The following is an 11793-nucleotide window of genomic DNA, read 5'->3' on the forward strand; positions in this document are numbered from 1 at the left end:
CTGACACAAGTCAGGCCTTTGGTCATCCCTCCACCTGCCACTCCCTTGGCTCAATCCAGCGAACCCACTGGCCATACTGATCAGGGCGGCATTAGCCAGCCAGGGTCTGCGCCACAGTCCAAGAGGAGGAAGGTTGCACCTGCAGCACAGGCTGGGACCCCACACACAGCCACGACCTCCTGCACTTCGAGGAAGAAGCCTTTCTGTAAGCAGGAACTGGACTTCCTCGTGGACTACGTGCGGGGCCACAGCCGTGACATGCTAGCGGGTGCCAATAGTCAGACTACGGCTGCCCAACGTGACACCCACTGGAAGCATGTTGTGGAACATGTCAGTTCATTCGGCCATGAGGTGCGCACGGCGCAGGAGTGCAAAAAGCGTTGGAATGACATCAAGCGCAGCACTAAGACCAAGCGTGCCTCAAATTACAACTTTACTCTGGTGACTGGTGGTGGGCCTGCACCAGAGGAGGAAGAACTCACTCCGCATGAGCCTCTCGTTGCGGAGTTCATACCACCTGACTTGGTCGAAGGAGTGGGAGAGAAGCTGGACTTTGATGCCCAGTCCAGTGAGTGTTGATGCATGTTTGTTGAGGACGTGTGTGTTTCACTTGTGGGATGTGTTGTACATGATTGCTGCTACATTTGACGTGTACATGGTTCAGATGTGTAAGTAATGCAATGCTACCGTCATGCATGTCTCCTCTGCCTGCATGCGGGACTCCATGTAGGCATGCTCCCTTGCCCCTCCTCCGCCACTCTGCACCCCAGTTCCACCTTTGCACTGGTCTGCTTCAATCTTGCCAATGTGTACTTTCTTGTTCATGTGTCCTGTGTAGATGCTAACTTCCAGCGTAGAATCTGCCAGACATGTGCCTTGTGGTACAGCCTTAGTACTCGATGCAGGGTATCTCACTTGTACTGTGCATGGGTCAGATGTCCCGCAGGGACATGAGTGCCCATTCATGCTCCATGTGCATTGCACGCATGCCCCTATGTGTCCTTGACTGGATGATCACTGTAATATAAGTCCTTGGTTACATACATTGCCTGCCATCTCATCAGCCTTCCCATGTCAACTGTGGCTCAGTCCTGCGTTGCACACATGTTTAGGCTCTGACAATCTGTGTGGCTCACAGGCCTCAGCCTGTTCAATGGCCAATGATTCTGTCCAACTCTTGTTGTGTCTTCTTCACACGTGGGCGGCCTCCGGAGTTTCCATCATGTGTCCTGCCCACTGTCCCAGCATCATTTGCAGTGTTGTAATTTGAATCACATTAAGCTGTTGATGCCAGTCAACACTGCCTGTCAATACACAGGTGTATGGTCAGCCTTTTGATACCATGCTAGGCATCCCTGCTTTGGTACTGGGGTGGAGGGGTGCTTGGCTTCTAGACATGGTACACATTGAATGCACAATGCACGTGATGTCTGAATTTGACATTGCACTGCCTTCACATTTCCTGGCACACACCATGTAGTGCTTGTACATGTAGGTAGTGAGTGGCGTACACATTTTCTGCACTGCATAGACCCACTTCCATGGAAACTGCCATCTTTCAACAGGTCTGATCACAGAAGCTATTCAAAGTATACCCAGCATGCATGCCAGGTCATATGTTGTGTGTCACATGTCTGCCGGATGCCTTTGCTGTCGGTGTGTGTGTGTGTCGTTTGCTTCTGACATGTGTATTGACCTTTTTCTCTCTATTTTTCAGGTGATGACGCAATGGAGGCGGAGGATGGTGTTGTCATGCCAGACACAGGGTTGGTAACACCACATCAACCCAGCACTAGTGGGGCTCGTGGGGTGGTAGGCCACGAAAACCCCCAAGTGCTGCAGTCCATCTTGTCTCTGGCTGCCTATGAGTCCAGCCTTGATGACGACTCTGACGTCCATGTTGAGTTGGATGAGCATCAAGTCCATGTGTCAGGGGTGAGTGATTCTGATGTGGACACTCCTCTGTCTGCGACATCTGCACTGAGGGATCAGACAGTCTTGGTTCCTCCGCCCGTGGTAGATCGGGACGCAGGGTCCCCCTCCACACCAGTCACTGATGTGCCTGAGACATCACGTCGACGGGGGCATGTAGTCGTGCAGCAGCAGGCGGTGCCAACACAGCAAGGACCCCCGGTCCTTGGGTCGCGCAGGGGTCAAGCCCGGCAACGCGGTTGCGGCGCGCAACCGCTGTATACTGAGTGGGAGCAAGACATGACTGCCAATTCCGAACGGCAAGGGGCAGCAATGGAGAACATAGCTGAGAGCATGGAGCGTGTGGCCCGATCTGTGCTCCCCACTGCTAGGCAGGTGCTTCTCCAGCAGCAGGCGGCACGGTCCCCGGCCCGCTCGCTCAGGCTGGGCATGGCGGCCTCAGACAGGGCACGCCAGGCTGAAATGTCGTCTCTGCGTCAAGCAATTGCTGCTCACGCAGAGGCGCACATGGATGCCCTGAGGGAGGAGTATGCTTCCCTCAGATCCACTCTGGGTGTCCTTATGATGTCCCAGAGGCAGCAGGCAGAGGAGAGGTTTGCATAGCTTGAGCGTACCATCTCGGCTGAGCTACAGGCTTGCCGGGAGGTGCAGCGGTTGTCCATCCAGGCCTTGCAGGAGGAACTCCGTGTTACACGTGCTACCTTGCAAGAGGAAGCACGTGTATCACGTGAGGTTCTGCATGCAGACCTACGTCACATCGCCACACAGAACCAGGCTCACCCGTCCGGCAGACTTGCTGCCGACGAGGGGCAAGCTGCGGCTAGGCGTGGCCAGGCTACTGTGCCACGTCCTCCTTTCCAGGATGAGCCAGACTCGGACGACCATCTATCTTCCACATAGGTCGTGCTGTGCAGGCGTTGAGCCCATGGAGGATTTTATTTTTGGCTCAGCATCATCGCATGTGGATGTTGAGCAGCACATTGTACCTCCCCCCTCCTGGGTGCCTCCCCTCCCCCCCAGGTCGTATGTGGCCATTTTTGATTTTTCTTTTAGTTTAGTTAGTTAAGTTTCTGTTTGATAGTTAGTTTAAATAGGTAATGTAGGTTTTCCATAGTTAGTGTAATTAGTTAATAGTTGATTTAGTTTAAAATTGCTAGTCTATTGTGATTTCATGTGACGGTGCGGTGCTTTGTGGCTTTTGAAGGCATCCACTGTCTGTTCCAGCTGGGCCCTTCATGGTTGTCTTGTGTATGTCTTTGCTGCTTGGGGTCCTTGACTCACATATGCCACTCCTGCCTCCCTTATCCATGGGCTCGCAAGGATGGTTCGGTGTTACAGCATTTTACACAAGGGCTTTGAACTGTCATATCTGTGGCATGTCTGGTGCTGTGTGACTTGTGTTGACACCCCTAGTGGGGATGATTTAGGTGTCATTGTCCACTGTTCAGCTTTTGCTAGATGGGGTGTGTCATGATTAATGTGGACATTGATTGCTATGCATTGTGTAGTATGTTTCATATCTTTCCTGTACATGTGCTTGTTGCAATTCATGCTGTAGATAGTGTTCCACACTTTGGAGGTGAAAGACGGACTGATGGTGTGATTTGTGATGTGACTCTCTGACATGGTCAAGTAATGAGATGCTTGATGAGACACACACAGATGACTTTGAAGCATTAATCATGTGTTTCATGCCCTTTCTGCAGGGGGATGAGCCTCCAGAGCACCTTTGCCAGCAGACATGGCCCATTGGACGATGGAATTCTGGACCCGTTTGTTGGTGCCCACATGCACATGTGTGCACAAGCAGATGCACAGTGATTGCAGACCCACATCCTAGAACTGCTGACATGTTCCAAGGAACTCCAGGCAAGGTGAGCATCACAGGGGGGCCAAGACACAGCAAAGCTTGCACCAGGCGAGTTGCACATGCAGGCTTAGTCACAGCACTGAGGGTGAGCTTAGACGAATATTGGTGTTGAAGCACACAATGCAGCTCAGATGTGTTTGTGGACTGATGGCTGTTGATAGTAGGGTTGTCTGGGACACATGCAGGGGCAGTGGCACATACCCTCCGGTACACCAAGGTCCATTGAGGCACTTGTATCAACCATGTAGCCTTCCGAGACATGGAAAGGGGCAGCTCACAGGGACATACAGCAAGGGACATACTCGGGTGCAGTGCATGTCTTTTCCACGTACTTCATGGAAATTTGGAAATTACTTATTTTGGGTGGGAGATTTTGTTGATCTGTCATTTCATCTGATTCCGGGTCAGGCAGCAGTGTCCGATGCCACTGTACATTTAGGACATGGCAATGTGTACCTTATCGTTACTGCATTGGTGTATGGGTATTGCTTGCCATATCATGTTGATGTTTGGGAGGGTTTGAGTGACATGACAGTGATGGCCATGGCCTGTTTTGCAGGTGTGTGTGATGCACACCTTGCATGTCCGGGTCATCCGCTTCTCAGAGCAACTAGCTGGGGGTAGATTTCTCTCCGCAGCAGGGCCCTCCCCCTGGAACAGACTTCCGGCCTGACTTGAACTTGAGGGGAACCATCTCCAGTTCTGGAAGCACCTCAAGACCTTCCTCTTTGCTTCTGCTTACTGTCTGCCTCTCACTTGCAGAATTCTCCACTGGAACTGCACAGGAGCTGCAACTGGGCCACTCTCACCGACCTCAGTTCCTGGCCCAGCCACTCTCCACTTGCACTGCCTCCCTGGCAACCCCTGCACTGCAGTACTGTCTCTCTATCCCTACAGCCCTCCCTTCCCAGCACTTGTCTGCACTTACCTTTGTAGTTGCCACCAGGCGACCTATGTAATATTTTTTTGGGCTACTTTCCCTGTACTGGACTCCCCCCACCCTTCCCCTTGCACTTTTCCCACTCCCTCTACCCCTGCACTTGCACGATCTCAATGACACCTGGCCTAGTAGTACCGTTCTCTGTGTTCCCTTGTTCCCCCCTCCCTGCCTCATTGCGCCTTGGAATACTTGTGTATGGCCCATATCATGTCATATGTCATATGTGTGCCTTTTGGTCACACAGGATAGCTTGTGTTTAAGTAGCTAGGGATGCAGACGATGTGCACTTCCATGGCAACTATCTCAGGGTGGTAGGGTTGTGACAGTTGACTGTCTCTTTGTCATCATCGATTGTCACCTGGTATGTGCCAGGCCTGTGTGCACTCCGCAGGGGTGGGAGTTTAGGCGAAAAATGTGGCTACAAGCTGGGTCCGGGCTTCCTCACCACGTGCCCTGTCCCCTCCCGTGGGCAGCGCCTGTGCCTGTGGTTGGGGATGTGGGGGCACCACCATGTCCACCGGACGCACTGCCGTGTTGCAACATTGTGCAGGACACATGCTGTCACAATGATCCTGCACACTACTGGTGGTGCATAGAGTAGTTGCCCACCAGAGCGGTCAAGGGAGCGGAAACGTGACTTGAGCACTCCGAATGTGCGCTCCACTATGCCCCTGGTTGCAATATGGGCGGCGTTGTATCTTACCTGGGGTGGTGTGGTGTGGTGGGGTTCCGGATTGGCGTCATCATGTGGTTGCTCAGAGGGTAGGCACTGTCCCCTGGGGAGGTGATAATAGTTGAGATTATTAGGGTTGGTATATTTGTCTGTGTGTGACTTGCATGCATGTGCAAGGGCATTTGTACTGACCTAGGAGCCATGTGTCGCCATGCTGCCCAGCTTCTAGTGCCCGGCTCAGGGAGGACATTCTGTATATGAAACTGTCATGGGTGGAGCCAGGGTAGTTTGCATAGACAGAGGTGATGATTCCCTTTGCATCGCATACCACCTGTACATTGATGGAATGCCAGTGCTTGTGGTTTCGGTAGATGTGCTCAATGGCCCTAGGTGGACGTAGGGCCACATGGGTGCAATCTATGGCACCGAGCACTTTGGGGAAGTGTGCCACCCTGAAAAAACCCAGGACAACGGCCTGCCTTTCTGCGGGTGTTCTGGGCATGTATATGTGCCTGCGGACTGAGGGGCGCGCTGTCATGATTGCCAGTACCTGGTGTAGGCAGCGCGACTGCGTGGCCTGTGAGACCACCCCCCACTATGGCAGTGGTCCGCTGAAATGACCCAGTGGCCAAAAAATGCAGGACATTGAGCAGCTTCTCCAAGGGGCTCAATGCTTGGAAGCAAAGGGTGGGGGGATGTGAGGTCATCTTCTCACTCCCTGACCAGGTCTAGTATGATTTGGGGTGGAAACCTATACCTGCCATAGACCTGGTCGTCAGGCATCCCAAAAAGGCTTGTCCGTGGTGCGAAAATGCGTGCCTTGGCTATTCTCCTCCTCCCGCGGTGTCCCACGATCAGTGCAGCGACAAATGGGGCATTCATCGTAGCTGTATATACGCGTTTGTTGTTTGCGTGCACTTTTATGCTGTGCGCGGGGACGGCTCCGCCTGCCTTCGTGTGGGCAGACGCGTTGCCACCTGTGCACGTCTTTTGCCGTGCGCGGGTTTCCCGTATTTGGATACGGTCCAAGTGTCATCACGTGTGATCGGAGGGGAGTGAGCGTACACGCAACTGGCCTGGGTACGTGTGTTTCGGGGTGCGCGGGAAGTTCCACACGCGATTAGCCTGGGTACGTGTGTTCCGGGGTGCCGGGAACTTTCACACGCGATTGGTGGAAATCCACGTGTGTTCTGTCATCACGTGCAATGAGGGAAACACCTGCGCGCGTCACGTCACAGACGCGCTCACGCGCTAAGGGCCTTTGGTCCAATGAAATCGCATATGCGTGCTGCCGTGCATACGCGCTAAGGGCCTTTCCCCGTATTACACGCGGACGTGCAGTTTTCCACGCGCGCTTACGCGCATGGGCCCTTTCCTCGTATTACACGTGGACGTGCAGTTTTTCACGCGCGCTGAAATGCCCATGCACGTCTGTACGCGTCACGTCACAGGGGCGCTTGCGCTTGAGGGGCCTTTTGTCCAATGAAAATGCCTATGCGTGCAGACGCGCTTACGCGCTCAGGGCCTTTCCTCGAATTACACGCTGACGTGCAGATTTTTCACATGCCAAATCACTCCGTATCAAGCTAGCCACGCGTAAGCACACGGAAGACCATGCTCCTGCCCAGAAGGCCGAACTACTGCCCCCCAGAGCCCCGAGCACGCTCCCACCTGCCATCTGCTGCTGCCTGACTGCCTGCTGCCCACGTGCCCTGCCATTTGCTGCCTGCACATCAGACAGGGGTGCTGTTGCTGTGACCACCCCTGCTGGAACCGAATACTCCCGACTGGGATTCCATCACTCCACAGCCCAGTCCCAGGACCCAGTTGCCCACCCACTCCTGCCTCTGGGGTTGTCATGTCGGGGCAAACACCATCTGGGACCACTGACAACCCCCGGCCAGAGAGGCAGAGGGGCACCAGCTTCAGTGCCACCGAAGTTGGTGTCCTGGTGGAGCAAGTCCTGGGGCAGTATGATGCCCTCTTTGGAAGTTCCCGCGCCAACAAGGAAGGACGGACTCGGATCTGGACTGACATTGTGACTGCCATTAACGCGGAGGGGGTGGCAGTCCGCGACTTACAACATGTCAAGAAGCGCTGGGAGGACTTCAGGTCCAGGACCCTGAACAAGGCCCGGTGCCTCTTGAAAGCAGCAGATGCCAAGGGGCGCCGGGGCCACTTGTCGGAAGAACAGATGAGGGTCCTGGAACGCATATCCCCAGCGCTCCACGTCCAGGTGCTTGAGAAACAGACCCGTCTGGAGTCGAGCGGTGAGTGTACATGTATCCTGATTGTGAGCAGTGCGTGTGGTGATTATTCAGTAGTGTGCAGGTTGCACATCTGTTTGTATGGGGTCGAGTATGGGAGGGGGTGTACAGGGCCGTGGGGCTGACACATGCGAGGGCTGTAATGTGTGAGACATGGATGGTGCTTTTGTGAGTAGGCTTGCATGCCAAATGCAGTTGTGTGGGCACGCATGTTTGGATGAATGTGTATGTAAGTAGACATGTCCGTGATGTCACGCATGTATGTTGTTTTTGGCTGCATGTATCAGCATTGTGTACATGTGCATGTGTGTGTATTTGACAAGGGTGCAACAGTGATGCAACATGGATGCATGTGACAGCGGTATGTGGAAGCCTGATTGGCAGATGTGACATGGATGCCCGTCTGAACACTGCAACACTTGGCAGAGGTGTACACATGCATGCAAGTGTGGTCGTGTGTGTACATGTGTGGTGCACTTCCTGTGTTGCATGTGATGTCTGGCTCACCTTTGGCTGCTCATTCTGTTGTATGTGTATGGATGGTGGTGGCAGTTGCGATATGGCTGTGGTATGGCTCATGTGTGCGAGTTGTAATGACATGTGTGTTGGGGATTGTGATGACATGTCTGAGGTTTGCCAATGCCACTCATGTACAACTGTCATGTGTGTATGTGTCCATTGTACAGTGCCCTGATGCCTGTGTTTTGTTTCTCCCTGTATGCAGCGTCAACTGAAGAAGAGGGCGGAGAAGGTGCTGTGGAGCACAGCGGCGGGGATCCCACCACCAGCCGGAGACGCAAGGCCCGGCTTCCCTCCCATGTTGTGATCTCATCGGGGAGTGAGGAGTCCAGTGCCGCGTCCCAGGCCGCAGCTGCCGGTGGGAGTTCCAAGAGGCGGAGGTTGGAGTTGGACTCCTCGGCAGCAGAAGGGGCAGCTGGGACCCCACAGGGCCCAACAGGGGAAGATAGCACGGAGTCATCTAGGTTGGTGGGGGGTTTGGTGGAGGAGGAGGCCGTGCATGCACCAGAGACCGGGTCTGGAGGTGGGGATCCCACTGGTGCTAGTGGTGCAGTGCAGGACCAGGGACAGGAGGCAGCACAGGCCGCCGCGGAGGTGCCTGTGTGCAATCCTGTCCCTGATCATGTCATTGCATCATCTTGCACCAGCAGGGATGCCTACGTCCAGACCCGTTTTCAGGCAGGGGATGAGCTCACGTCAACTGGCCTTCCTCTGCCTGCGGACGTGGCTATCCAGGTCCGGGTTGAGCCTGTCCTGGCTGGTGTGGCGTTGCGTCAACGGGCCATGCGAGGTGACCAGCAGTCTTTTCATGAAGAGACTGCAAGTCATCTCGAATGGCTCGTTGACCACGTCAGCCTGCTGGGACAGGTCACCCAGGCCGGATTCCTCCGTCTGATGGGGCTTGCTCCGAACCCCTCCTCAACTGGACCCCCTACGCGCCAGTCGTCCTCTGTGCCATCTTCCCACCCATCAGTCACCTGGGTGCCCTGTGGAGCTGCCTCTGACGGTGCGGCCAGGCTGGTGGAGGAGGCATCCCTGCCACAGTCGGGAGTCGGACGTCCAGCAGGGGTGGCCACATCAACGACTGCACCCCAGCCAGCGGAGGATGTGCAGGTAGCAGGAGGCAGTGCACGGGCAGAGGCACAGCAGCAACGTGGTGGGAGCCATGAAGGCTCGGGGCCTACAACATCGGAGGGGCAGGCATCAGCCGGAGGGCAGGAGGACCCAGGACAGAGAGTGTCTTCCGTGTGGCAGCGGTTGGGCCACGCCATAGATGCGGAGCGGCAGCGGGCGGAAGAGGCACGGCTCACAATGGTCAGGGCGGAGAACTCCATGCGGAAGGGCCCTGAGGCGAGCCGAGTGCCTCGAGGCAATCCGCAGGGGTTTGGAGATGGAGACGTCGACGGCCTTGCGGACCCTCAGGGCCATGGAGGAGGACCGCCTCCGGGACATTGAGGAGGAGTTCGATGATGCCCTGGCTCGGGACATCCACAAGTGAGCCGTGAAACTAGCCCGCTGCCCTTGTACATAGTTATGTAGGTAGTGCTAGGTTTCATTTTTGTTTTTATTTTATTTGGACCTTTCGGACATTGGCCACATTTTTGTATATAGTTTTTTTTATTAGTTAGTGTAGTTAGGTAGGTTTCCTTTATTTTGTTGGGATAATGGACCCTGGCTTGTTCCCATGTACATAGTTCACAGTTGGATTGTATTTTTTTTTCACTTTTTAACCATGGAGCAATGGCTTTCTTTTTTATTTCCCATTGGATTTTGTTTTGTGGACATTGACTTTGGACAACATTACTTTGGAATTTTATTTTTGGTTTTGCTTTTTTTAACGGACATGCTTCTTTTCATTTTTGTACATTCACGTTTCTGTTTCTTCATTTTTTATTCTATTTATGTTTCCTTTAATACATATTTTTTTGGTGAACTTCAATGTGTGGTATCTCATTGGTTTCATGCATTTCATGATATGTGTTTTGAGATTCACTGACACCCATTGGGTGTATGTGAGGGAAATGTGTTTGTTTCAGAACTTGCAATTGCTGTTCTGTGATGTAATTACAAATTATGAGTGGGTGGATGCAATACTCGGGTGGGTGTTTTGCATTTGGAGGCTGACCATAGGGACCAGGGATCTAGATTGTGATGACATGTTGGCTGGGGAACATGAGTTGCACATGGGTGGGGGCCTGCTGGCAGGTGCCCCACAGTGCTGGGGGGTGGGGGTGGTGGGGAACATGAGTTGGACATGGGTGGGGGCCTGGTGGAGGCTGCCCCTGGTGGCCGGGGGGTTGGGGTGGTGGGAGACATGGGCGGGGGCCTGGTGGAGGCTGCCCCTGGTGGCTGGGGGGTGGGGGTGCTGGGAGACATGGGTGGGGGCCTGGTGGTGGCTGCCCCTGCACTGCTGGGGGGTGGGGGTGGTGGGGAACATGCGTTGGACATGGGTGGGGCCACCTGGCAGGTGTCCCAAAGTGCTGGGGGGTGGGGGTGGTGGGGAACATGAGTTGGACATGGGTTGGGGCCTGGTGGTGGCTGCCCCTTGTGGCTGGGGGGTGGGGGTGCTGGGAGACATGGGTGGGGGCCTGGTGGAGGCTGCCCCTGGTGACTGGTGGGGTGGGGGTGCTGGGAGACATGGGTGGGGGCCTGGTGGAGGCTGCCCCTGGTGGCTGGGGGTGGCGGTGCTGGGAGACATGGGTGAGGGCCTGGTCGTGGGTGCCCCTGGTGGCTGGGGGGTGGGGTGGTATGAGACATGGGTGGGGGCCTGGTGGAGGCTGCCCCTGCACTGCTGGGGGGTGGGGGTGGTGGGAGACATGGGTGGGGGCCTGGTGGAGGCTGCCCCTGGTGACTGGGGGGGTGGGGGTGCTGGGAGACATGGGTGGGGGCCTGGTGGAGGCTGCCCCTGGTGGCTGGGGGGTGGGGGTGCTGGGAGACATGGGTGGGGGCCTGGTGGTTGGTGCCCCTGTACTGCTGGGGGGTGGGGGTGGTGGGAGACATGGGTGGGGGCCTGGTGTAGGCTGCCCTTGGTCACTGGGGGGATGGGGGTGGTGGGAGACATGGGTGGGGGCCTGGTGGAGGCTGCCCCTGGTGGCTGGGGGGTGGGGGTGCTGGGAGACATGGGTGGGGGCCTGGTGGTGGGTGCCCCTGCACTGCTGGGGGGTGGGGGTGGTGGGGAACATGAGATGGACATGGGTGGGGGCCTGGTGGTGGGTGCTCCTGTGCCTGGGGGTGCAGGGGGACATGCGTTGGTGGGCAGTAGTGCAAGTTGACATGTGGGTTGGCTGGTGGGCATGGCCATGGTGGATGGGGTGCCTGCAGGACATGTGCTGGGTAGGCCCCTGTGGTGTGAGCCACCTGCAGGGGCCGTGGAGGGTGTAGAGGGAACACCTGGGAGGACCCACACGTGCAATTCACGTGTGCTGCTCCCGGCGCACCCCTGTAATACACGTACCCTGATGAGCTCGCGTGTGTAACTTCCCGCGCACCCCTGGAATACACGTACCCCACTCAATCGCGTGTGTAACTTCCCGCACACCCCCGAAATACACGTACCCCGCTCAATCGCGTGTGTAACTTCCCGCGCGCCCCC

This window comes from Ambystoma mexicanum, chromosome 10, assembly GCF_040938575.1.
Source record: "Ambystoma mexicanum isolate Mex_15411 chromosome 10, UKY_AmexF1_1, whole genome shotgun sequence".
NCBI classification, from domain to species: Eukaryota; Metazoa; Chordata; class Amphibia; order Caudata; family Ambystomatidae; genus Ambystoma; species Ambystoma mexicanum.